The sequence below is a fragment of the Pelodiscus sinensis genome, chromosome 1 (genome assembly GCF_049634645.1).
Source record: "Pelodiscus sinensis isolate JC-2024 chromosome 1, ASM4963464v1, whole genome shotgun sequence".
Classification (NCBI taxonomy): domain Eukaryota; kingdom Metazoa; phylum Chordata; order Testudines; family Trionychidae; genus Pelodiscus; species Pelodiscus sinensis.
In genome coordinates, this window is record NC_134711.1 from 232,659,213 (window position 1) to 232,686,667 (window position 27,455).

The 27,455-nt window shown below is 38.9% G+C and overlaps 1 long non-coding RNA gene across 1 annotated transcript in view; it reads left to right on the forward strand.

Moving 5' to 3' along the window:
- Positions 1 to 25,021, forward strand: part of LOC112544356 (uncharacterized) — a 72,817-nt gene extending 47,796 nt beyond the window's left edge. Inside the window, exon 3 of the long non-coding RNA XR_003087712.2 lies at positions 24,888 to 25,021. This is a non-coding gene — a long non-coding RNA (uncharacterized LOC112544356). The remainder of the gene's footprint in view (positions 1 to 24,887) is intronic.
- Positions 25,022 to 27,455: the final 2,434 nt, after the last annotated feature.

Consider the following 27,455-nt stretch of genomic DNA (forward strand, 5'->3'; position numbering starts at 1 on the left):
CTGACCCAGTATAGCCATTCTCATGTTCAGATCTTCAAATCTGAAGCTGTTACAAATCTGGATCCAAATTTTATTAATAAACAAATCCTTAGATCCAGCATGCCGGATAGCTGAAGGTTTCGGTAACCAGGTTTGGTTCTTTAAAGGATTTGAAACCACAGACGGAGGAATATTCCTTTTTAGGGTTAAACAAAGATTTTTATTTTCTATTTACTTTATAATTAATTTTTCATTTAAATCAATTCACTATCTTTGATTCTTTTAAGACAGTGTAACATACAAATAAAAAGTAGAAAAACAGTACAGTTAAAAAACAAGAAATAATAACTCCTTCTACAGCTATACCCTCCAGATTTACCTTTGAACAGTTAGTGGAGTTATCAACTCTATAATTAAATCAAATCTATAATACTCACATTAAGACAGATAGAAGCATTGTTTAGATTCAGGAGATACTCTTTTCTTTATGTCTTTCCTTTTGGATTTTTTTCGTTGCAACTTACGACCGGCGTTCCCCTTTCGGAGCTTATGTGCGGCAGCGAGATTCAGCGCCTGGGAGGGAGCCACTTGGTTGATCAGACCTGACTTTTTGGATTCGCAACCCATCCACTCTTGGTCTGTTCTGTTCAACCTTATACACCCCGTTTAGGTATCTTCCCCTTTCCTGACTATGCTGACATGTTTTTTTTTTTTTGGGGGGGGGGGGGTTGTTGTTGTCTCATTCTGCCCTTTCAAAACTTTCGTCTGCTCCATTTGGGGTTATCAGCACTTTGTTGCATATTGCAGTCTGTGTTACTTTACTTCCCTAAAAACGGGGTTATTGTTGGTCATCCAATCAAATTTTGGTTTTTTAGCTTGCGTGTCCTGTATCTCAACAATGCTGCCTTTTTCCTTTACACTTACAGCTAAACTGGTACTCATTTGACATATTCTGTGTAGGCCCCAACACATTCCCTCCACAAAAGGGTGCTTTACTTAATTTAGATCAGCATTCTAATTTTGTGACTTATACCAATCTCCTCCTGACTGATAAATCAGGGCCATTTTTTTTTCCATTAGGTCCATACCTGCCTTCCATTCACCTCAATGGAAGCTTAGTCTGACTGTCTGCAGGGGAAAATTGGCACACAAACCCAGTATAGTCACACTCTTTTTATCAACAAGAAGCAATAGCTGAATGCAATAAACACCTGTCATATTAACTAGTAATGGATACACTTCATATCTGAGAGCTTAATTGTCAAATATGAAACTATACTAAAGAAACTCAAATACCAACAATGGCAGAAAGGGCAGAACAGCAACAATTCCAAATAAATAAGTCCTACAATATCCTACTGAATTCCAAAAACATCCAAAATTATTCTCCTGCTGACTTTGGAACAGATATGCCCAATCCATTTTATTTAATAACAGTGTCTAATATTAATATGGAAATTATGATTTCCTCAGTGACTGACAAGTAGCGATAGCCTATGAAAAGCTTGCACTGTACTCTCACCATTTCAACAATTATCTTTTTTCTCTCTGAAATAATAAACAATAGATGAGACCTCCTAATGGCTTTCCATGTGTTCATCACAGCTACCTGCATGAATTTGCTGTAATTAAGCAATCTGAAACACTGACTGACTCAGAAAGAAAGCTATTCCATACCAGTGGTGTCCTTGAAATGTCTTTATCATCAAGCAGTCTCTTCTCTTCATCTCAGCAAAAGCTAATGTCAGCACTACTGTGTATCAACCCTTTCGCTAGAACAGCTATTGAAATCTTGTAAGGATGCTACAATACTTTTTTTTTTTTTTTTTTTTTAAATAACCCCACCAGCAAAGCAGTGCGGTCAGAGAAATGGCCTGTGTAAAAATGCTTTTGCTATGGGGAGAAAGGGAATGGGGGCTGCATAAGGGAATGTTTGTTTTGTCTAGTTTTTAAAGTCAAAAATATAATTAGCATTTGATAAGATGTGGAGATGCACTACCACGGGGACTACAATGGCCAAATTTGTGCCATTTAATGTCAACAGCCATCAGAATTGTGATAACATTAATAGAAGTTTATGTGATTGATAACCCAGCTCATCTGCCATTCTAGTGCAAAAGTCCCACAGGTTTAGCAGCTAGAAACTACATTTAGATCAGTTTTGAAAGGAAGCTGTTTGAAAGATGGACTTTAATTAGCTTCCAAAAAAACCTATTTTTATTAGTAACTGTGGAAGGTGAATTTAGTTGATTTATCTGACAGCCGGCCACCCTCCATGGCCACTCCAATGTGAGTGAATGATAACAAAGGCAGACCTCCTGAAATAGATTTTTTTGTTTTTGTTTTCAGTTATAGTCTAAAAAAAGTGGTTCTATGTCAGGCAAGCAGGGAGAGGGAGGGAGTAAAAAGAGGTGGGATGTTTCTCATACCAGGATTCATCAATGAAAGAAAATTAGACGTAGATATAAATATTATATACCTTAAACTAGCACTCAGGTTATTTTCTATTGATTAATAAGTTGCAATAATTTTTTTGTGACTAAAAAGAAAGCTGTAATATTGAGGCCACTGTGACTTTAATCATGTAATTGGTTTATTGTAGTATGAATCAAAAATGAAAATGTCATTGAAAAAAAAAAAGGATAGATGCTGCTTACAGCTGCCATACCACAGATCTCATGGACAGCAGGTCATATAATTTTGATAAAAATGTACTACAAATGAAACCACTTAGGAAATAAATTTTGATTTTACAAGAAACAAATGTTGTTAATGTAAAATGAGGCATTACATAGAAAAAAATTTCAATTTTAACCTGTTTCCATGCTTACAGCACATCAAATTTTTTGTGTGTACCTCTGAAGAAATAGTAAGATTTTCTTTTATATATTATTATTGATTTTAGAATTAAATGACAATGCATTTTTGTCATGCCACCAATATTCTTTTTCTCCTTAGGAAAAAATGGATAAAATGTGAGAAGTTAATAATCTGTCCCTTTCTTCAGTGGATAATATCTAGAGATACATATTTTGTGAAATGGTATTTCTTATCCACTTGATCATTCTTAGTGGTTGAATTAAAAATACACAGCCAAATTTAAAAATCATAGAACTTGTGACTAAAATGTTGCATCCATAGAAAATTCAAGTATCATGTTGCTCATTTAGAGCTTGAATCTGTGTTCATTACAGTCAAGAGTAAAGTTTCCATTGACTTCAAAGCAGCATCAGACACTTCAACCCAATCTCTTATTTCAATATCTATCAGCACCAGACAAGAGGGAGGTCGCATTCATCACCTCCCAATTACTACAGCAATGATTTAGTAAAGACTTATATTGTAGGCCCTTACATATTCCTCATCACTGGCAGCAAAACCAGTCTATCTAATATATCAGGACTAGAGGTAGGCAGAAAAAAATGGTGGGGAGGAGGTGGTTAATCAAAACTTGAATTTTGATGAATTTTTTTCATCAAAATTTAAAGCAAAGGGGGCTATCTATCACAACCAGCATTCTCTTACTCTAGCACAATCACCTAATGCATTCAGTAAGTGCTGAATCACTGCGAATTTTTCCATCGAAAGCAAGGAACTGCTTGATTTTCTTGGGGGTATACACACTGGAGCAAATAAATGGTTTCTAAATTCATTTTGTCTATTACAGTGTATGCCTTTAAAAGTCATGTCAAATCAACTGAAAAGGAACTGAAATCAAAGAGAAGAAAGTCCAGTTATTTGCTGTGAAATCCATACTTCAGTCTAAGCCCTAGTCTACAGTAGGGAGTTATTTCGAAATAACCCTCTTTATTTCTAAATAATGAGCACAACATCAACACTTGAGCAGAACATCAACACTGTCAAGCCCCATTATTTCGAAATAACAGGCTGGTTATTTCATCTGTACTCCTGCTTTCCTCACGGAATAAGAATATTTTGAAATACTTATTTTAGGAGTTATTATTTTGAACTTAGTTATTTTGGAATAATTTCCTAGTGCAGATATGCCCTAAGTGATTATTGGTCCAGATCCTCCTCCACAGGAAAATCCAAATAGCTGCACCTGACTGACTTAAATTTTATAGAAAGCATGCATAATGTCTTACATTATCTTACTCCATGATACATATAGTGCACAATTACAGCACCTACAGGATAAACCTCATTCTTGCAGACTCAAACATTAATAAGTAACACAGTGTGAGACACAGTTCACATGATATATGTATGGTGTGCAACAAGTATCATATCCAAAACATTTTTCATGAAAGTAAACAGCATTCATAAATACATTGTCATGTGGCTAGAGAGATAGAAGTCATGGAAACAAATTCTTAATAATATAACCATGAGCTAACATAATGGGACTATTTGTATCCCCACTGATAAAAATTCAGCGATCCTTGTCAGGATATTGACTATTAGAAAACTTGATGGACAAAATTATTCCATGCATATTACTTGCCTCCATAGGCTAACTGGTGGCAAGAAAAGACTGGACATAAGAAATTGGGGAACAGAGATTTAACTACAAAAGCTTCATAAAAACACATACAGTACAAAAGGAACAGAAGACAACATTTTAAATAATTATCATGTGCATCTCTATGAATCTTTAAATGTAGCAAAGAATACTAAAAGAAAACAACATCAAACCCTTTTCAAGCAAAAGACAATTCATGTTAAGTTGGCACATACCTAATATCTCCTACCAAAATTTAATTCCACTTATTTAAAGTAGCATATCAATAAAATGTTATACTATGAGAGTCTGGAGATCAGGATTATAAATATATATTGGGAGTATTAAGAAAATTATGGCAAGAGGCCTGAATGCTTGGCGCATTTTGCAAAAGATGTCTATTATAGGTGAACCAGGTAGAGACACCTACTATTTGGTTGCCTGTAGCTTTCCAGTATAAGATTCTGTTTTTACTTACTTACTTCTGTGCCAGGCTTAAAACATTTGGGCAGAAATTTTCCATGCCAGATGTCTGCCTCAGGCTGAATTTTTCACAAGTTTCAGCTAAAACAGATACACTGTTTCTCATAACAAGGTTAGGCACAAATACATTGTTCTTACAAATACAAATAAATTGTTTTAAAAAATCGGATAGCCATTTTGTGAAGCTCTGTCACCTCCATGTTTTGCAGTAGGGATTTGAAATTTGGCAAGAGCATCAGTCTGGGGTCAGGGATGTGTCTTTAGAAAATCGATCAGAATTTGGCCAATTTATATCCTCCTTAGAACTATCTAAACAGAGACATTTTAGAGTGTGGCAGCTTAATTTTTCTGAAGATTCTTTCTGCATTCAGCATACCTCAGAGCTCCAAAGTACAACTAAACTGGACATGTTTTATGCCTGCAGAGTGGTTGAGCATGCTCTAGACTGGAGTTGCATGGGTCAAGTAGTATTTCCCCAGCAATTTTACCTCCCTACAGCCAGGGTATGCTGTGCACTGTTGAACTGACAGCAGAAACAGAAATTCTGAGTTTTGACCAGATCATAATAATTACATAGTTGCCAGAAGGAAGAGGGATGTAACACAAATTTAAAAACACACTCATAATGGAAGGAAGGAAGGAAGAAACTAAGTGCCCTGAGACCTTTAGATGGGGTGGCCCTGAAGCATGTGAGAAAAAGAGTCAGTTCACAGACTATTTTTCTACTTGCTTATTTGCCTGTTTTAAGTAACTAATCCTTCTCAAAAGAGACTGAATTTGGATGAAAGTGTTTGGAAGCTAGGTAGAAGCCCTACTCTGTGCCGTATGGAGTAGCAGCAGGAGATTGCAGTTCACAGCATAACAGAGGTTCCAAGAAATCCAGTTCCAACAGCAGGAGTAGCTGCAGAAACAACTAGGCCATTGGGCACCAGGCAAAAGAGTAGGTATCGGGCCCTGCATTGGCTGGCCGGGGGCCTGATGTAGTTTGGACCAGATGACCACCCTCAGAATGTTTGAAAAGGTGTCAAAGGCAGGAACCTGGGTGGATTCAAAGTGGATAGCCTGCTTAGCTGTTCCTAAGTGTAAGGCATATCTGCTTTTTGGGCAGTAAACAGTGGCCAGGCAAACTCCTACTAGGTAGGAAAGGCAGCCATTTTGGTCAATTAGGGCTGACTTCCAAACATGCAGATACTGGTTTGGGGTAGAGTAGTGTCCACATAGTGGCCCAGAAATCACAAAATCTTGAAACAGAAGAGCTCTGTCCAGAGTCTTGAAGGAGAATTCATAGATCAGATTGTCTTGGAGCACCGACTAAAGGTTCTGCCCATGGGAGCACAGAGCTCAGTATGGTGTTTTCAAGCAACCTCAGTTGAAAAAAGCAGTGAAGTGAGCTGAAGCCTTTCTTTGAGGAGATGAGGCACAGGGTCAGTAATTGAATGAGCTTAAGGGATGACTCTGAGAAATTCTTGTGTGTGGGGAGGAGAGATCTTGAATGGCCAAAACTTGGGGGGCACATGAGAGCTACAAAGATCCGACATCATCCCACAATTTAGCAGAATCACTCAGGGAGGTAGATCAGAAAGCTCTATGGTATTCTTCAGGTGTTATCACCAGTCCAAGCACAGTAAATGGAATTCCGCAGGTATGGCATGTTACTGCAATGGGACTAGGCAGCAGGGATTCACATGTAAGGTGGGGATTGTAGGTCTTAGGAAGTACCAGTTAAGGGACTCAGACACTTTGATTGTGCATGTAATTTTGTCTAGGAAAATCAGACAGAGGTGAATAACCTAAGCCCGTGTTTCCCAAATGGTGCTTTGCGGAACCCCAAGGTTCTGTGAAGTGAAAGTAAGGGTTCCACAAGAACTCAATCATTCCACCCCACCCTTAAAGAGAGAGAGGAGCCAGCTCCTTCTCTGATTTCCATTTTGACTGCATTTTGGCACCCTGGTCCACTCCTTGGTGGGTTATGGTTGGTTGGTTTTTGCTTACCAAATTTCTCTTTCCCTCCCCTCCCCCCGCCCAGCTGTAGGGGTTACTCAAAATTCTTCTGAGTTTAAAAGGGTTCTGTGGCCAAATACAATTGGTAAACACTGACCTAGGCAAACATCTCCCTGTACTTGCCTTGTGTTCCCATGGGGAAACCCACATTTATCTAACAGCAGAAATAAGATGAGAGATTAAAGGCTGAAGAACCCAATTGTGTGACAGGATAGGTAGTCAAGAGTCTGCCTTGGCCGATTAAAAATCAGGTGAGAGATGCTTTGGGTTTCTCAAACTCATGCAGGAGAGGCAAGGGAGCAGAGCTGATTAGATCTGGGTGCCCCTGAAACCTTAGAGAAAAGAGTAAGTTCAGAACTGTTGTTCTGTTTGGTTATTTGCCTGCTTTAAGAAAATGAACCTTCTGGCTGTGGCAGTAGCTATTTGGCAGCTGGGAAGAAGCTCTGCCCTATGACAAACAGTGTGAATACTCCTTGAACTCACCACTGGAGAGAGAAAAAACAGACTGTCTAGTCCAGAATCACCAATTAAAGATGGAAAGAAATGAATGTTCAATCATTAGGGTATGTCTACACAGCAGCATTATTTCAGAATTACAGATGTTATTTTGAAATAACATTGTGTGTGTCTACACAGTATACGTAATGTCAAGATGGAGGACTTCTTACTCTGACTCCTGTAACCCTCATTTCACAAGGAGCAAAGGAAGTCAAAGGAAGAGTGTTCTTTCTTTGACTTCCTGCTGTGTAGACAGCACCATAAGTAAAATTAAGCTTTTTCAACTTCAGCCACGCTACTGACATGGCTGAAGTTGTGTAGTTTAATTCACTATTTGCCCTGCTGTGTAAATGTACCCTTACTGAATTATTCCTGTCTGATTATTTGTTAATTGCTCTTACAGCTAGATTCGGTCTCAGAGGTCATCATGTAGGCAACATGGTACTCTTCTCTAGCCTTGATTGGCTAAGATTTAATATTTTGAAGTGGTTTCTCAGAAAAAGAGAATATTTCACTACTAACAACTTCTACAACTGGACAGATAAAACAATCATCATGGGTGTGTCCGTTATAACATAGTTACACATAAATCAAGGTCAGAGGAACCCACATCATCCCAATGAACTACTAATACAGTAAATACTTAAAAGACAACAAATAATCTGATAGCATTTTAAAGGCTAACAAAATATGTAGATGGTATCATGAGCTTTTGATACCAATTCATGATACCATTTACATATTTTGTTAGCCTTTACAGTGCTACTAGACTATTAGTTAGTTATTTAAGTTTTTCCTGTTACAGACTAACTTGGCTACCTCTCTGAAGCTTTTGCTAATACAGTGACACTGCTAGTATGAGCAGATTTCTACTGCTATTGCTTTCTGTTGCACTATCATGACTAGTGTGAGTGGTGCTAAACTACAGCAATGGAGTACAGGAAGAAGAAGAGTCAACATGTATGAGTTCACAGTGAGCCAGCCTTACACTTACGTGATTGAAAACAAGGTGGTGTGTGTTAACTGCATTTAACTGTAGCATGTGATTCACATATGAACTGTAGCATGTGATTCAGCTGCCATGTTGCTGAATGATGTATGAATCAGAATCAAGAGGATTATTCTTCAGAGTTATCAATCCCTTTTGAATTGGGGATTTATGGAGTCACAGAGCAATGCTGTTATAATGAAGGTATTCAAAAGAATGTCAGACTAAACCTCTCATTTAACATTATTTCTCACTTGTCACAAAGAAATGGACAGGCCAAAGATCATGTTCTTGGTGGATGAGATCTTCCCCATATAATTACTTCTGGTGAAACTGAAAAGGCAAAGATAGTTTGCAGGTGGCATGCTAACACTCTGACTAGATACTGAGGTGAAGCCAGGTGACTAGGAAAGAGTACTGAAAAGCAGCACTCATTCATGCAACCAGTGATCCAAGCATAGTTTAAATTCTATGATAACATGAATTATACAATTCCCTTGGTTTTATACACAATTGATTTTTTTTTTCTGATGTCATAACAGTAAGTGAAAGTTGAAATAGCATAGCATTTCACAGTGGATCTTGTGATTTTTTTTTTTTTCTTATTGTTGATGATCTAGAGCACTAAGAGCTGGGAACTGATTTGCAACAAAGCATTGCTAAAGGATGCCTCTACCCAAAAAGCTGCCACCTTCTTCTCCCCCCAAAAGTATCCTCCTTGATGACACAGGACTCAAACTAGAGAGCTCCCTCTTTTCAGGTTGATCATGTGTGGGTTTTTTTGTTTGGTTTTTTTTTTTAAACAGCACAACTCTTCAAACTTAACTGACTCATCGCAACTCACTCACCCTACTTATATGCTTTTGGTTCTTATACCCTTCCATCCCAGTTGCTTAACCAATGATGCAAGACTCACAGTCCCCTAACCAACTCCTTGCTGATTTCCATATCATGCCCCACTTTTGGAATGCCCTGACCCTAATTATTTTAGACTTACAAAATATGTAACTAGACCTGGAACTGTGGAATGGGGCTCATAACTAGAAAACAGATGAAGTCTTGGAGTGAAGGCTGGAGGAAGCTTGACAACTCCTGATATAGGGAATATGCACAAGGCACAGAAGAGTTCTTTATTATAAGGATATTTCTAGATTTAGAATTCTCAGTATGTATTCAATTGTGGTAACCCCAAAACATCCACCACTATAAATAGTGCCTTTGTACATTCTATAAAATAATTACCATTCAATGGTTCATTGCCACTGGTAGATTTTGGGGAAATTCAGTTCAGATGTGTATTTTGTTTTTCTTTTCCAGCAGGTGTACATCTATTGGTGTGTTGGTTGCTGCCACTGCATATCTTGAAACAATTTGCAGATGCACATTTCCACATGCCTCTATTGAATTCAAATATTTGAATACCAAATAGCTAAGATGATAGAAAATAATTCCATTAAGATTCCTGATAAAAAGGGACTTCAATGAGATGATTTTGAACTTAGAAGCTACATTTCAAGTGCACTAGACTTTACCTCACAAAGCTGCCACATATTTGCCAGAATTTTGTGCATGGTGTAAATAAAAGACTATTATTACCCATTCATCCTGCTAGAAGCTGATCTACCCAGAAAAGAGAGGTTGATGAGTCTAGTGTTGTGTTCAGCGACCTTTAATATTAGGTTCTTGTTTGTAAGAAGCAAATAATTAATATAACAAACACATTTTTAGATTAGAGATATAAGAGGGGAACTTATTGGGCTGTTGAAATGTTTCTATGGCATACTGTAAAGCTAAGTGAATATTTCATAAAAGACTCAGAGGAGTAGCTCTTTTTAGTCTGCAATTTTAAAAATGACAAGCAGTCCTAACTGGTTCCTGGAGAAATGTATATTGGGTCGTTGTAAGTCGAACCCTTATTGCTCATAGGGGCAATGTTATGAACGGCGGTTCCATTCCTTGCCTGCTTTGCCTCCTGGGAGTTGTTGTCTCCTGGAGCCAGTAGCATGAACATCACCTAGAGCTGGCTGGGGGCAGTGCTAGGCAGTAGGCAGCCCTGGGGCAGGCGCAAACGGTGCCCTGAGCTGGCTGGGGGCTGTGCCGGGTGGTAAGCTGCCCTGCGGCTCATGGAGCAGGCCGTCTGTAAATGCGGGGGTTGCAGATTGGGTAGTCGTAAGTTGGGGGTCTCCAGTAATACATTTGTTAATCTCTAAGGATATGTCTACATGAGGAAATTATTTCAAAATAAGTTATTTTGAAATAATAATTTCAAAATTGTGTGTCCACACTATAGGGAAGCCTCAAATTAATCCGAGGCAGACTCCATTAATGTGGATGCGCTACCGTGACTTAGAGCCCCAGGAAACACGGGGGGAGTAATTAGTTTGAATTACTCTAGGGAGTAGTTATTTTGAAATAGTGGCACTGGAGCGTCCACACTACTGCTATTTTGAAATAGTTATTTCAAAATAAGCATTATTCCTCATGGAAAGCAGGAGTTATTTCAAAATAACCAGCCCCTTATTTGCTTAATTAATTAAGCAGTTTATTAATGAGCACGGTAATGTGGACACTCTGCTTGTTGTTTTAATATAAGGGGTGTTATTTTTGAAATACTCCCTCGTTTAGACTAGGGCTAAGGTTCCATAGGACTTTTCGCTCATTTGATGAATTTCACCTTTTACAGATCATGAGCTATCCACGAACAAACTATAAAATTCTCAAATTTATTTATTAAAAATAATCAAAATTTTTAATGAATAATGATTAAAAGAGAATACTAGCAATTCAAAATTAGCATTGTATTGCTTGTTACACAAGTAATGTAGCACTGGATCTGGCACTCAGCTGGATGATTTCTGTATGCAACCAGCAACAGTATGACTTACATTTTGCATGGTCAAATATAAAATAACCATTCACATTTTTTTTAAATCACATTGAATCTCAAATAATATAAGAAAATAACATTTTCAGCAAATATTCAGGCATTTGATTTTAAAACTTGATTTTTGCAGATATTTTTGTTAGCAAAGTTGATTCACCGACCGAACAACCTTTAAGATTCCCATTGACTTCAGTGGAAGCTGGATCAGGCCTAGAATATTTGTATAAAATTTGTGTAACTGCAGTCAAAATAAAAGAAAATCAAGGAAATATTCATCAAGAATTGTTACAGTATTCACCAAATTCTTGGCTTCAGTATTTTTCCAGTGGTTTATACACGAATGGTAACATCTTAGTCACGTTTCATTTTTCAGATAATTTCTTTAGGTGATGTGGTTTTGTTTCGGAGAGCTTTATTACTGTTTATAGGAAAACATCAGTTTCTGAGCCAACATTTAAGAATTCAAAACACACATACACATGCACAGAGTAAATAGAAAATAAAAGTAGCTCTGGAGTCTGCAAGTTCACCTGCCTGGACTATTTGTACATTTTCAAGATTGTCTGTAATGCTTATAATTAGCCTCCTGGTATTGGTTTTGCTGAAGTGCCTGGAGTGTGGTAGAAATGTCAAAAAATGAATCATAATAAAAAAAAAAACCACCAGAAAAGCCCTACAATGGAAAAGAAATATTAACAGGCAACAGCCTCTCCCACCTCTCTTTCTGATGATTTGAGAAGAAAAATTAAAGAACAAAGATAAAGATTAAAAAACAGAAGAAATGTTAGAAAGGGAGAACTAGAAGCCTGAACACAAATGAAATAATGAGTTAATGCAGTTAATTTTAAAGAAAGGGACCCCACCCTCAATAAAATTAAAACAAAATATGAATACACTAAGTGCTGATAATGTTTCTATTGGTCATATTTATCTAATCAGAATTTTAAAAATTCTGCTAGCATGTTTGTTAGGAATAAAAAACCCTGTAGGTCAAGTCTTTCTGAGAGAATGCCAAATGTCTTTGTGTCCAGTTATTTATGGTTTCAGATAATTGTACAGAAAATATCAAATTTGCATAGTGTGATTATTGCTGATTATTTATCTAGCAGTCAAAATGTTTCAGTGGTTCCTAGGATGACAGATTGACAAGTACTTAAAACTCATTCATTTTATGAAATTTGCATGTAATTAGGCAATAATGAAGGGGATGTTTGTGGACAGCGGATTATACTACAATATGCTGGAAGCGATTCAAATGCTTGACAAAGTGTTAACATTATCTTCAGTTTCAACTAAGTCTTGAATGTTTGGCTCAGAAAAATCACTGGAAAATTGAAATGGGTTATGGAGACTTACTAAACATATCAATAGAATAAAATACCTTTTTTCCCCCTTTCCCTCTCCCCCTTTGCAATTTATTTATGCACTGATGATGAATTGTACTTTAGATATTTAACTCATATCACATTCAGTGTGGTTCATCTGTAATAGTTTCTCTGCCATTGCTGTGGTCATTATCATGGTGGAATCCCATGAAAAATGACCTTCCTAGGTTTCTTGGCATTCGTTTGGGATCTGAATTTTAAAGTGTGTGCTTCTTTGAGATTAATACAAAACAATGTGGGTTTGGAAGTGCTGATTTATCGCATGAAAGGAACTTTGTTTCCTAACCAGGTATTTCAGAACAACAAAGATCTTTACACTTCAATGGTAACACTTTAAATGACAATAACCTTACTAAGTACCTTATACTAATTTATTAGGAAAAACCTTTTGGTTTATTTTAAACAGTTATAACATTATAAGTGTCCTATTTCTTTCTCATTACTTGTAATGCTTTATGAGGGTACAACCGTAATTTCAGAATAGAATTTTTCATAGGCTCAACACTAACTGTGTAACCACCACCAGGAAGATTTGAACCCTGGATCGCTGGAGCTTAGTATAGGAGCCTCTACTCTCAGAGCTAAAAAGCTAGCTGCTTCTCAACCCATGCTATAAAGTTCTCTTGGCCATATTTGTTGCTGTGGTCTAGGTGCCACTGCATAGGACAAAGAACAACACTAGATGTGTGGTTACATCTGCATGCAATCAATTTTTGGATCTGTTCTTACATTTGTAATATAATATATGCAATATTAAAATAATGTATTGAGTGTATACATAATCCCCTGTCTTAACACATATTTTATTATTTTTTAAAAACTAGTTCAGTTATTTTTTATTTTATATGGATTACCTTAATTTAAAATTCTACCAAAATAATATATATCATTGGGATTCTACTTTGGTGCCTAGCACATTGAATCCCTGCATGATGTTTAGTAGCCTTTTTCTCTCCCTGGGGAAAGTTACATTCTGTGCAGCTCTCCTACATTTAAAGAAGTTATTGTTGCAATGTGAGGCAGCAGGTTTGTTTATGTCCATAATGTCTTCAGTGGACGTACCTGATGGCAGGTATGACTAGCATGGTGGTGGTGATCTCTAAAAGAATATTCAGTATCCAGGGGGTTGGTTGAGACCCATATCAAATGGAAGTTACTTTTGGGGAAGTTGTGGCCTTCATGTACCAGCCAATCCAGGTCACCCCGCAGCTTATTACATAGGTGTATGATGACCAAAAGGGTAAGCCTGCACCAATGTGCTATTGCAGAGTGAAAGTAAGAGCACCTCTTCAGTTTGGCTATGTCTAGACTGCAAGCCTCTTTCGAAAGAGGCTCTTTCGAAAGAGAGCGTCTAGACTGCACGTTGAACTTTCGAAAAAGCGGCTTGCTTTTTCGAAAGAAAGCATCCAGTGAGTCTGGATGCTCTCTTTCGAAGAAGCCCTATTTACATTCAAGAACGCCTTCTTTCGAAAGAGGAACTTTCGAAAGAAGGCGTTCTTCCTCGTAAATTGAGGTTTACCGCCATCGAAAGAAAAGCCGCGTTCTTTCGATTTAATTTCGAAAGAACACGGCTGCAGTCTAGACGCAGGTGAGGTTTTTTCGAAAAAAGGCTACTTTTTTCGAAAAAACCCCTGAGTCTGGACACAGCCTTTGTGAGTTTACTCTTCTCCACTCCCTTCTTTGTCCCACTGGCATGGTTCTGATGAAGTACTGAGTTTTGAGCAGTTCTAAGAAAGATAGTTCATCCTTTCTTGTCAAAACAAATGGCTAAAGAGGTTCATAAACAAGAAAAAAATCTTTGTGCACACCAATTACTATGTCAGAATAGACTTTCTTTCAAAATTTCTAGTAGTATTTTTCAGAAAAGATTTCATACTGGGGCGGGGCAGTGGGGGAAGCATTTAAGCCCCTGATGGGCCTTTCTCAATGACTTATCTACATCGTATTCTCAACAGCTTTATATAACCTGAATTAATTACTAAATCTATCCCCTTCATTATCTAATTAACTCATTCCACTGATTTTTTTTTTTCCCCACTGTCTTTAAAAAGCTGTTCAGTTACTAACATTTCAGCATCTGCCTCTCTATTCCAATAGAAGAGATGATAATCTGGTCGTTCTTTTAGCCCATCTACACTTCAAAAATTCCTGAATCCTCATATTCTTTGTCTGATATCAATCAGCTGCCCTTTTAGTAACTTTTTGAGTCAAAGATTGTTCGGTGTTAGGTGAAAGAAAAGCAAGATCCTGCCATTCTTATCCGCAGTGAGGTTAGAAGTGAAATTTAAAAGGGAAACTGAGCAGTAGATAAAGAGGCAATAAGAACATGTGCCAGTTTTTTGAGGATGAGGAAAAACAGGACATGATTCTAATTTGTGAGGGAAGAAGCCAGAGGAAAGGGAGGATAGAGGGATAAAGTACATAAGCTTTGAGAGAGTGTGATACTGAATGGCAGATGGACAGATTAAAGATACAAGACCTGAAAATTTGTAAGAAGGAAAAGGGAGAAAAGTTTAGGGCTGGGCAGGGAAAATAGAAGAGATGCAGAGAAAGGAGGAGGAGAGAGGCCATAGCAATGTTGTTGGTCTTTCCCTCAAAGAGTATCCAGAGGCTGGTTTGGAGATATCTGTAAAGCACTTTTATGAATCTGTATTTCTGTTTGTAAATGTGGAAGGGAGAAGCCATCTCTGAAGTGTGGTGTCTAAAAATTAGGAATGTTGGTTATCTATCATATTTATTTCTCTTTGTTTGTTACTATATGTCTTATTTTAGTGTGCTGGCTTAGATTTCTAAAATACAGTAATTTTAAGGGGCCAGAAGAGAGATGCAGTTTTGAACGAGTTACTCTTGTGTGACCTGTGGATTTTAACAGGGCTACAGCTAGAGTTTACTGTTGTTGGAGAGATTTGATGAACAATGTTACTGATTAGTAAGCTCACTTTGTAAGGAATATGAATGTAGGGAGCTGAGTCGATTTTCAGATTTCAGGCTACTCTTTAATGTGAACCTCCCAAATATTTTCACTCTCCTTTGCTATTGAATCCTACAGGGAATTAAACACTCCTGTCTTCCGAGCCTTGGCATGTCTGAATTTAAAACTTTTCTGGGGAGTTCCTCTCTTACCCCAGAGTCAGGGCCGGCTCGAGCCATTCCTGCGCCCCGGGCAGCTGGCGCGTGACACATGCACGGCTCCAGCCCCGGGCGCACGGCGCATGTGCGGCCCTGCCCTCCCGTGCACTGTATCCCTTAGAGCTGCCATCAGGTGCCGCGCGGCCCCCAGCCCCAGGAACGCGGCACCTAATGGCGGCTCTAAGGGGCACCGTGCACCAGCTGCCATCAGGGCGTCCCCCATAGGTTGGCGCTGGCTAGCCCCCCTCTTAATCTGGCCCGGCCCAGAGTACATGGGATTCCAGCTACAGCTTCTCCTTTCCCAGTTGTTAAATCACTCTTCATGTGCATTTGTAACTAAAGCATAACAATGGTGCTAAAATATTGCTATCTATAATAATGTTTGCTTACACTGGTGTCATGTCCATAGCATTCTATGTGCTTTTCAAAGAGAGAAGTATACACACGCTCTGCTCCCAACACATGAGGACTCAGTTCTGTATTACTCATCCTGGGCAGTAGTTAGAGCAGTCCATTGGCTGTTCAGATTTATGCCCAAGACTCTAAGGTACATCTAGATGTGGGGCTATTTCAGGATACCAGAAGTATCCCAAAATAGCAATTTCACATCTTTAAACACACCCATTATTTTGAAATATATTTCAAAATAACGGGTACGCTATTCTGGTGTTCCTATAACCCTCCTTCCATGAGGATTAAGGGATTTTTCAGAATAGCAGTTTATTTTGAAATTTGTCTCTGTGTAGACAGCGCCAAATTTTGAAATAAGCTATTCTGAAATAACCTTGAAATAAGCTATGCAATTTGCATAGCACAAATTGTGTAGCTTATTTCGAGGTAAGGGTGCTGTGTAGATGCACCTTAATGGACCTTATGCCAGCTGAGGATCTATGTAGTGCACCCCAACTGTGCTAGGGAACCTTCCCTGTTGTCTCCCTCTCTAACATTCCCCTTTGTGCAAAAGTGGGGCAAAAGACTGGAATTGGAGTTGCTGCTATCAGTTTTATGTCTGCAGTGATTTCTTCTTCATCAAGGAAATTCTCCAAAGGTTGGGCAAGGACAGGATCCCGCCACTTTTTGACACCTGAAAATTGCATATTACTCAGACTGGGAATGGGGATCTCGGCCATCATTTTAAAAATAAAGATGGATGAAGAGGGCTGGAAAGAAATATAGTGTAAAGGAGCAATTTTTGGATATTTTATCATAGAGTAAATAGCACTGTATTCCATAGCCAGCTTTGTCTACCTGGGGACTGTTTGTGCAGAAGGTGCCATTCATCATGAATCAAGGCATTAAAATGTGGCCCAAAGTGATTGCCAGGCCTCTAATCAGTTACACGTTTGGTGATGGTTATCCATAATTCTGCTTCTCTGGACAAATCGCCAAGATGAAATGGGGCATATTTCTTTAGAGCATTGTAAATTGCATGGAAATTCCTCAGCATGCTCTGTGAGAGTTTATTGGCAGCTTATGCAGTAATAAGGGCCATGTTCTCCCTTTGATCCATGTACAGATCTTCCCTTGTTAACAACAGAGATTTTGGGGAAAGATCAAGGGGAGGATGATGTCAATCTGAACATGAGATCTCTAGGAACAACTGTTTGTAGCAGCTGGAAACTTTTCCAGGACTTGTTAGGTACATGCAATCATCTAATCTTCAGTTTGCAGCAGCATGGATAATAGTGGCCATGGTCTGAAGGTGCTTTATAGGCAATGAAACCATTCCCTGACCACAGAGCTATATTTTGTGTGATGAACAGAAATGGGCTGAATGTTTCTTTCAGATAGCATTTGAGCAAATCATTTAGTCACTGGTAATGTGACCAGTGTAGAAAGACAAAGGACTATGAGAATTGGCTGCCATCATCACAATGGCATGCTATGACTCATGGAGTTGCAGAGTTTTGGGACAGTGTAAAAACATTCAGTCCTGGGCAATGGCCAGAGAAAATGGCAGTGTAAAGAAAGTCCCCACTGATCAAGTTGTCAGAAAAGGAGACAACAGCTGTAACAATTCTGGGGTGGAAAACATAGCTCAGTGAAGACCTTTTCTCAATGTTGGTAGCAGCCAAGGATGTAAGCAATATGTGTTTTGATTGGATAAATAACCACACCGGGTTTTGTTTTCGGAATGAATGCAATACCTCATGCTATAGCACAAAAACCACCTTCTGAATAGTGGAGGAAAAAAGAATCTTTGAATGTGGGTTCATTATAACCACTTTATGTGGGATTTCTTGCATTTTCTTTTGAAGCAGCTGGGACTGGGCAATATAGATGTAAAGTATTAGCCTCACTACACCACTGACAGGATGGATCCATTATGGTGATTTCTCTGTTCCCGTGACTTTCCTAGAATCACAGAAGTGTGTGGCATAGCCAGGCATGAAGCTCACATCTCTGCAATCCCAATCCAATGTCTTAACCACAGGGCCATCCTTCATCTCCAATTTCCTATTTCCCTTTCAGTTGAAAATGCCAAAGGAACATAATTTCTTCTAACACTGCAGCATTCCATTCCTCACCAACCCCAGGAAGTGAACAGCAGGTGAACGAAAAATGAGTGAACATTTTGAAACTTCCAAGAAAGTTTAGTATAATTCAAGGGATTAGAGTATTATTTGATAAATATTGGTTCACTTAGCTCTATTGATAGTAGCTAGAGGTAATGAGACACCTTTAGATCTGTGCTGGACCCAAAATCCAAAAAAAGGGACTATCTGTGGCTGTACACGCAGTAGAAAGGGAAAGGGGTGGATGTGGATAAAATTCTAAAGCATTTGAACTGGTGCTTAACAGCAGTTTTTTAAAAATAAAGCAAACAAAACTGAGGTATGTATAAATGGAGGTATTGAAACTAAGTCAGAGAAAATATCCCAGCACTATGAGAAAAGCTTGTGAAGCCACATTTGGAATAACATGTGTTGCTCGAGCCAACTTATATTAAAGGGATTTTATACAAATGGCTCAAGTATCATAAAAGACAGTAGGAAGATTACAGAGTGACCAGAGGTAGAGATATATCGAAATGTGTGAAATAAGAATAAAAAAATAAATTTCTGTTATTGAGATAGGATCTCACCCAGGTAGTATGCATAATATATTTTGAAGGAAATAAAGATGGACGTTCCAGTGGTGAGTGAGCTAAGTAAACAAATTTAACAAATAAAGCTCAGGGAAATTAAGATTCTGAACATATGTAAAGGGAATTTCCTTTCACAGGGCCAAATTCTTTCTCTCTTGGTATTCACTCTTTATTCTGGTTCCCACTGATTTCAGTGGGCATTTGTTTGAGCAAGGAATGGAAAAAAATAGTCAAATCAAGTCAAAAGGCACAAGGTGGGTGGGGTACTATAGCATCGTGCAGCAACCACCTGTGGTGAGAGAGAGAAGCTTTTTTGAGTTTACACATAGCTCTTCTTCAGATCAGGGAAACCCTCCCACTTTGTCTCTAATATCCTGAGCCCAACATGGCTACAACCACACAGGTCAAATAAGGCCTTTGAGATCCATACACATCTGGGACCAGCCCTGCAGAGATTTTTTCCTACTCTATGTAGAAGACGGAGAGAGCCATTTCCAAACCTCCATTCTCACTCATGAGAACCTGTAGTTGGCTTATTTCCCCCTAAATCCATAATCACACCTGTAATTCCCTCCCAGCATACAGTGGGAGTGCACACATGCACCATTCCGTAGTGTTCCTGCCTTCTTCTCACAAAGGCTGAAGTTCAGGTGGGTGGGGAGGCAGCAGCTGTGTACTCCAAGACGTGGCTTGCTTTTCATCTATTTCCCCGGATGCTAAGGGAGTCGGGGAAAGTACTTGCATTCTGAGCATGCCTCTCACAAGTGGCTAGTGAAGAGAGCTCACCAGTCAGGTGTGAGAAACATGCATGGAATGCAAGTACTTTCCCCTCACTCCCTTAGCATCTGAGGAAAGGGATGAAAAGCAAGCTACATCCCGGCACACATGGCTGCTGCCTCCTCCTACAACACAAAATTCTGCTTTTACATCTTCACTCGTCTCCAAATCATTGTTGTGTTTGACCCTTGCTCAGGGGATGTGTTGAGGAGGAGGAAAGCCTGTATACATCTATTGGGGCCAAATTTGGCTATGTGTATTACACAGATATCAAGTCGACACTAGGGGAAAATGTCAAATGAAGATACACAACTCCAGCTAAGTGAATAGCATAGGTAGAATCAATGTACCTTAGTTCAAATGACCTAGGCATCTCCACTCTGGAGGGGAGAAGGGAGTACCAGAGTCAACAGGAGTGTGATTAGCTGTCAATTTAGTGAGTCTTTACTAGACCCGCTAAATCAATCCCCCAGGAGATATATCCCCACATTGCCACTCTCCTGGTAAGTATAGATGAGGCCTAAGTCCTCCATTTCTGGAAAAAAAAATCCCAGAAAACTATCCAAGGTTTGGTGCTCTGAAACATTTCTGAGTCAGTTTTGAAATACCACATTCTAGTTTTCTCTTTCTTAGCATAGTATACCATGTAAATGGAAAAGAATGACACTACCAGTCCATGGCTATGTAGACACACCTGGCTATCAATTTCTTAACCATTTATCTAAAGGCTAAGGGATCAAATGAATTGCTTTCTTTTTAAATTTTTTAAAGTATTTTTTTAGTGTTTGCTAATTAAAATAATGTCCAACTGAAGGTTACTGAAGTGTCATAATTTTCAACACAAGATGCTACTTCAACCCTTCCAATCAAACCTATATTGATCTCTTTCCCTATGAACCAAATGGTTTATTCATCTGTTCCAAGTTATTTCTTTCTAGCCATTTGTCATTTACATAACACTGAGTAACCAGTCTTGGGAATGTCCTAAACTACAGAAAGCCTCTATAATAATTTTTGACACAGGGGACTTCATGGAGAAATCCTTATATTCATCAGCTGCAGATTCATTGCACTTTCTGTTTAGCTAGCCATTTCCTAATGGAACAGTGATATTTTATTTGGCTGGCAATAGCTGCTAGCACAGGAGAACAGTTGTATTCCTGAAACTGGCTATTGGAAAGAATTTCCTTGCTTATTTTTCCTCAGTGTATGTGTGCACGCATGTTTTAATTTAAAATAGTGGGTGCAAGAGCCTTTTTTTTGTTATTTGTTAATATCTCTTAGCAGATTTTTCATATTTCAATCATTTGTAGAGTATGTACATGCTTAAGATTCTTGTTTAGGATGTCTTTTTTCCCCTCTATTGGGAGAAGTAATGCAGTTTTAATCAGATATAGTGCTTCATTAAAAATGCTATGATTTCTGTATCACTGTTGCTATTTTCTGTTCTTCAAAAAGGCTGAAATGAAAAGATTTTTCTGTATAAGAAAAGAAACTGGTCATTTCTCATGAATCACCTCTTCTGTGCCAGAATAAAAATTCCAGTACAGCAAGAACTCCATAGTCCTACCTTCCGAGAAGCAGGAGGAAAGGATTTTTAGTCACATGCGGTATAAATGACCAGCTCCTCCCATTTCCCCTTGGTCTTCTTAAATTTTATTTGATTTTTTTCCTCCTTTCCTGGAAGCATGGACTATTTGCTCAGTGCTCTCCACTTCTATTTATCATTCCACCTCGAAGGTGTTTTTCAGCAGGAAGAAGCATAGAAAATTCTTAAGAGTGGAACCCTTAAAAAGAAATCCCTAAAATGAATCTATATCACTATCTATGGATCACTAGTGAAGTTTCAGGACCCTATTTCACAGGGCCATAATGAATATTTCTTTCTGAACATCTAAGGTCCTTCTTTAAGTCTGGACCTCCACAGAGTTATCTCTATATGGAGAAAATGTGAATGTTGCTGAAGCTATGATGCAAAGAATGAACTGAATTACGGGTTCATATATGTTGTTTTAGCTACCTTCAGCTCCTCAAGGACTGCAATGATTGCTCAAAATTTTCATCTCCAGTCCCTTGAATTCACTATCTCTTCTGGATTCTACATAAACTGATTATGTGGGGTTTGGACAGCTCTTCCATCTCCATTTTGCAATAAATAATGGGCAGAGAGACTCCCAGGCCTCTCATTGTTTAAATGATACTTTACTCTGTTGTTTGCTCAGGCTATGACTAGTAGTACCTCATACTCTTCCTATTTTTCTCATGCCTTTTCCTCTGTTTCTCCTTTCTGATTGGAGTAAAGGGACAGCTATTTGGTTCCTGTGGCCTCTCTTGTAAGCTTAGCCAATTCTTCCTGGAAAAGGACAGGAAGACAGAAAGAAAGGACAGGCATTTCCACATTTTTCCTGCTCCTGGAAGAAGTTACATCCAATCTACCTGTACTAAGAGACAGCAGCACCTAAACTACCCAACCATCCACCCAGCAACCAACACCCCAAAATCAGACATGATGCCTATCCACTAACTCATTCCTACAGTAGCTTACAGCTGCAAAGGATGATGGGGTATCAGCACAAACATTGGAGGTTTGGGGGCATGACAAGTAATCAGTGCATATTACGATGAGCTGAGGAAATCCTCTTACTTGGAACCACTAGGAAAGATCCATTGATAGAAAAATGAGGAAAAAAAAGGAACAGTCTTTTACTTAGCAGCTATTTATAGGGGTGATCTTACTATTAAAAATATGCTATCCTAAAGCACAAGTGGAAGAGATATTGACTGAATTCTCAGCTGCACCAAGTATGTGCTAAGTAGAGCTGAGCTGTGGAGCCAATTGAGGCTCTCTAATCTTGCAGTCTTGGCACAGCCTAGTCATGGCTAGACCACCTTTATGGTGTCTCAAAAGTACACCCTCTGGCTTTGTCCCTCAGAAGCTGGTGCATCTGTTAAGAACTGCTAGACTGTCGCAATGCTCTAGTTGCATATCCTCCTCCCCCTCAATGTCAAGGACTTCAGTTGCACTAGGGACTTGGAGAAAGAGTAGCCAGCTAGCGGGAGCTAAATAGAAGAAATCTACATCATTGGGACACTCCTCCAGATTAGGGCAGTCCTCAGATGGGGTGAGTATCTGATCTGATGTGTCTTTAACAGAGAAGAGTACATAGTTGCTAGTTTGAAGTGGTTTCCATTGTACACAAGGTTTACAATTTGGTTCAGTGGCTGTCTGCACCCGTACTATACAAATTGCTCCAGCACCCCTGGAAGAGTGAGATGCAAACATTTAATTTCTGGCCTTTGACCTCTCTCTGTTTTCCCCATTTTCCTCATTGCCATTCTTCCTCTCCCCCTCCCCATTCTGCCTCACTCTTGTGTTTTAAGATCTATTTAATTATGCCTGTAGAAAAGAAAAGGCTTGTATCAAAAGAGCAATTCCCTCTTTTGATTTTCAATTCATTTCCCCCCTCTCATTCAAAAGAATAGAAATATACAAAGTAATTTGGTATATAAAATGATTCCCTGTAATTTTAATCCTTTTAAAGTGCTTGTGGAGATTAGCACAATTTGATTTATTTTGACAAGGGGTGGTAAAAACTTTAAGAATATCTACTAAACCTGTCTTAAGAGCCTGTTGCTGTGCCACAGGAGTGAATATTTCAGGTGTTCCAGAGGTTTCAGAGATGATTTCCTAATGTAACTAAGTGAATTAAAGCTGCACAAGAGAAGATTTCAGAGTAAATAGAAAAGGGGTGCCACCCTTTTGCTATTATTTGAGAATATTTTTCAGCAGCAGTGCCACTTTTCTTATTATTCTATTACTTTATGTTTTCCTTATATAAGGCCAGCAGATCCCAGTCATCTGTGGGCAGAATCTAATCTGGGACCTCTGGAGATCAGTGCATGAGACTCTTCTGCATGAGCCAAAAGCCAGCTGCTTGTCCACTAAGACTGTAGGACCCATTCATTCTTTCTCTCTGTAAGTGGTCTAAGTGCCACTACATGGGCCAGTGAACCACACTCACCAGGTGTGTAGGTTACACTTATATTTTGAAAATAATCTGGAAACATATATAATGAAATTCAAAGCCCATTGAAGTTGATGTGAAGACTCTCATTGACTTCACTGGGCACTGGGAGAGGTTCCTAGTGCAGATGGTCTGCTCACAGCCCTATGCTCTCCTTAAAGCCTTAACTTCAGTGTGCCCTCTGCACTGATATGAATTACACCCAAACCCTATATATATATATATATATATATATATATATAGCTGCTCTATATCACTAGCTGCTAAAAATCACTACAATTCTTGTTTAAACTAGCCAGATCAAATTCCACTGAGAAGACAATGCATATTATCAAAGATTTTAAAGTGGAATATCTGTGTAAAAGCAATGTACCTAAGTGAGGAGGCAAATAATTCCTTCAGCATCTAATTTGTGTATTTCTTTAGTAGGTGAAATGTCATTTTTCACTGTGTACAATTTATACTTTAAAATATGTTTCCCCTGGTTTTGATAAACATTATAGAATGCAATATTTGCCCACGGAAGTGCATGATGTCACCATTTATTTCAGCATTTAGTGAGAGGCTAATAGAGAAAGGGGGTGATTCATAAATGTACTTCTTTTTCTGGCTTCCTTTGGTTCCACCATTTTATTATCTTTGTTTTTTCAGAAGACCAACTTCAGAGTACTCTAACAGGAGTTAGGTTCTTACCTACTCTGTTTCTAAATAGATCTGCAACTCATTTAGTTTAAGGAGAACTGGAGTTTCAGTGCAAGTAAGCTTTGGAGGCAACAGTGAAAAGAAAGGACTATCTGGTACTCACCATATTAGAGACCCTTAGTCTTACTTGTTCTTAGAATCTTGGAGCTATGCTTCATTGGTAGATGATACTGTTCTTGATTTAGTGCTAAATAATATTTACTGTTCAAATTAACATGTAACTTTTTAGAAAACAGCCTTTCCAGGGAACTGAACTCCCCAAAAAGAAGCTGCTGGATATGCAACTGAAAAATGGAGGAACTTTCTTCCTTGAAACATGTAACTCACAGAATGCAGAGAATGTTATTAAATACGTCTGAACAGCAAATTATTTCAAAGAAATAATGATCTGTACAATCACATTAAAAGACACGCGCAAGTGAAAAGAGGAAGATGGCGAATTACAGAGTAGGCGAGTGACTGATCTTTCTGTGTGGTTTTCACTAGAGCGCAAGAAGAAAGATTACATCCCTACAGCAGTCTTCAAAGCCTTGGAGTCAGAGAGTGAAATAGGAAATGAACTGCAGTTCAGTGACCCTCTGTGGCCGGAACAGTGGGAGCTGGTAAGCACAGCATTTCCAACTTTATTCACTTCTCTTTCTTTAACCACTACCACTAGAAGGCCATCTCTCTCCCTCCCTTTTTATATTACTATTGTTTCCTGAAAAAAAATTAATGCAGTGGATCTTTCTTTCTCTCGCTCTTAATATCTGTCTATTATATGTATATACAGACATGCTTGTGAGTACTGTATGTATAGCTGATATACTTTACTTTGTAGATGCCTGTTCTCTGGTGTCTGACAGAGTATATATTGCACTATGTAATTTTCTCTGTTTTATTAGTGATAAAACCAAAAGTTGGTCACCTAGGTCTGCTAGAAGAATGGTATAAAGTAGAGCTTTCAGCCTGGTCTATAATTTTCTCTTTAATGAAGGTGCTTTCTTTGTTAAAATGGATTGGCAAAATTCTCTAGCCTCAGGGAAAGAAGGAATTATAACTATAGCCATATTATGATGTCACATAAGAGATACTTGACCTTATCACCTGGATCTGTTTCCATACTACAAAAGAAACATGTATTCTTACATTTAATAAAAGGTTTAACACTCACCTCATCAGACCATAATATTAAACCTATGTAACTAAACTGCAAGACCATGCAAAAATGTAGGCAGGAAGTAAAACAGAAAGATGTTAATGTTTATGTATCCTTGTAAGTAAGTACTCTTTAAGGCATCCAAGGGGCCGATTGATGATCTAAGTGAATATTTTTTTATTATTATTATTTTGTAACTGAAGATCTCTTGATCTTTAAATGGGACTTCCAGATTTTGCAGTGTGTTTATTTTAAAATGGAAATATATCCTTAATCACATCCAGACTTACCAAACGTTTTACAGAGGTGTAGCGGCAGCTCAGATTGTATGAGCTTTTAAGCACATAATGAGATGGATGGCTTGAAGGAGCCAATTATACCAATACTTTTCAGATAGCCGGTGTCTAGATGTTTAACTTGATCTCAGAAGATGGGATGCAGTTAATTACTGAGGATACTTTGTAAGGGAGAAACTTAAAAATCAAACCTTAAACTTTATTATAATGGTCTTTCTGCTGTGAAGTAGTCTCCCTGCCCAGAACCCTTTGATTCATTCCCTTCTAAAGCTTTGAGAACAATTGATTTTTTGGGTTGGCCAACAAACTGAAAAGGCAGAGGAAATATTTAATTAGATTTGTAACTTGCCAATATATTGAAGAAGTCCATTTTGGGCCAGCAAATACATGTATATGCAGGTGTTTATCCTTATGTAACTGTTAGCCCAGTGATTAGGGCAGTGGTTTTCAACTTTTTTCTCATGACCCCCACAAGAGCTGGTGGCCAAGATTCCAGGTGTCAGTGGGGCCCCTAGGCATGTTCTGGTGGTTACAATCCTGGCACAGGGTGCAAAATCTGGGGGCTGCTACAGCATCCCTCACACACACTTCTACTTCCTGCATCTCTGGTAAACTTTCTCTGTGGAGTCTCCTCCCTCCCTGTGGGGTTGCCCTCCAAATGGTTCTCTGTTTCTCTGATCTTGAATGTCCTTACCTCTGTAGGCGTTCTCCGGATGTTGTGTCTGTAGTCTTCCGATTATTTCACCTTCTTGAGCAGTCCCCTCTCATGACCCGGGTGTCACTGCACAGCTTACAATTCCTCTAGCCCACTCCTTCTCGTGTCTCTAATGGCTGGATCTTCATGGGAGGGGTCTCCAGGCCTGGTATGTCATTGGCTGATGTAGCCTCTTGTGCACTTGTTCCCAAACTGTGGGCTGGGACCCCAAAGTAGGGCACAAACCCTTTATAATGGGCTCTCTGGGGTGGTGTGATTCTTGTTGGGGGGCCAAGCCCCACTGGCTGGGGCTAAAGTCAAAGCCCAAGCCCCACCCATTCAGGGCTGAAGCCAAAGCCTGAGGGCTTCAGTGCTGGGAGGTGAGGCCCCCCTGTCTAGAGATGGAGCCTTGGGGGTTTGGCTTCCCCTGACCTAGTGGTTATGTAGAAATTTTTGATGTCAGAGGGGGGTACAGCGCAGTGATGTTTGAGACCCCCGGCTGTAGTGCCTGCTTTCTCTGTTTGTTGGCCATCTCTTCTCAGCAGTATTTTCATCCTTCTGAGTGCAACAAGTCTCCTCTGATTGGTAGCCAGGTTTGGGTCCTTCATCCCATTTTTGTCTTCCATGAACTGTTTTGGTATCCCCATGATGCAGTATTTTGGTGTGTCAAATGCTAACAAGAAGTCAGAATTACAAGAAACCAGCCTTAACAATCTCTTAATTGTTTTCACGGTGGATTTTGCCTTATCATTACTCTGTGGTTATGCAGGGGAGGAGGTGCAGTAATCAAACTCCTATTTGCTGGAAAATTCCTTGAATTATTCTGAGGCAAGTTGGGGTCTGTTGTGGGCACGTACAGTTTCCAGAATGCCATAGCTCACAAATTGGACTTTTAGTTTGTAATTCACTAACTTGCTTCTTGTATC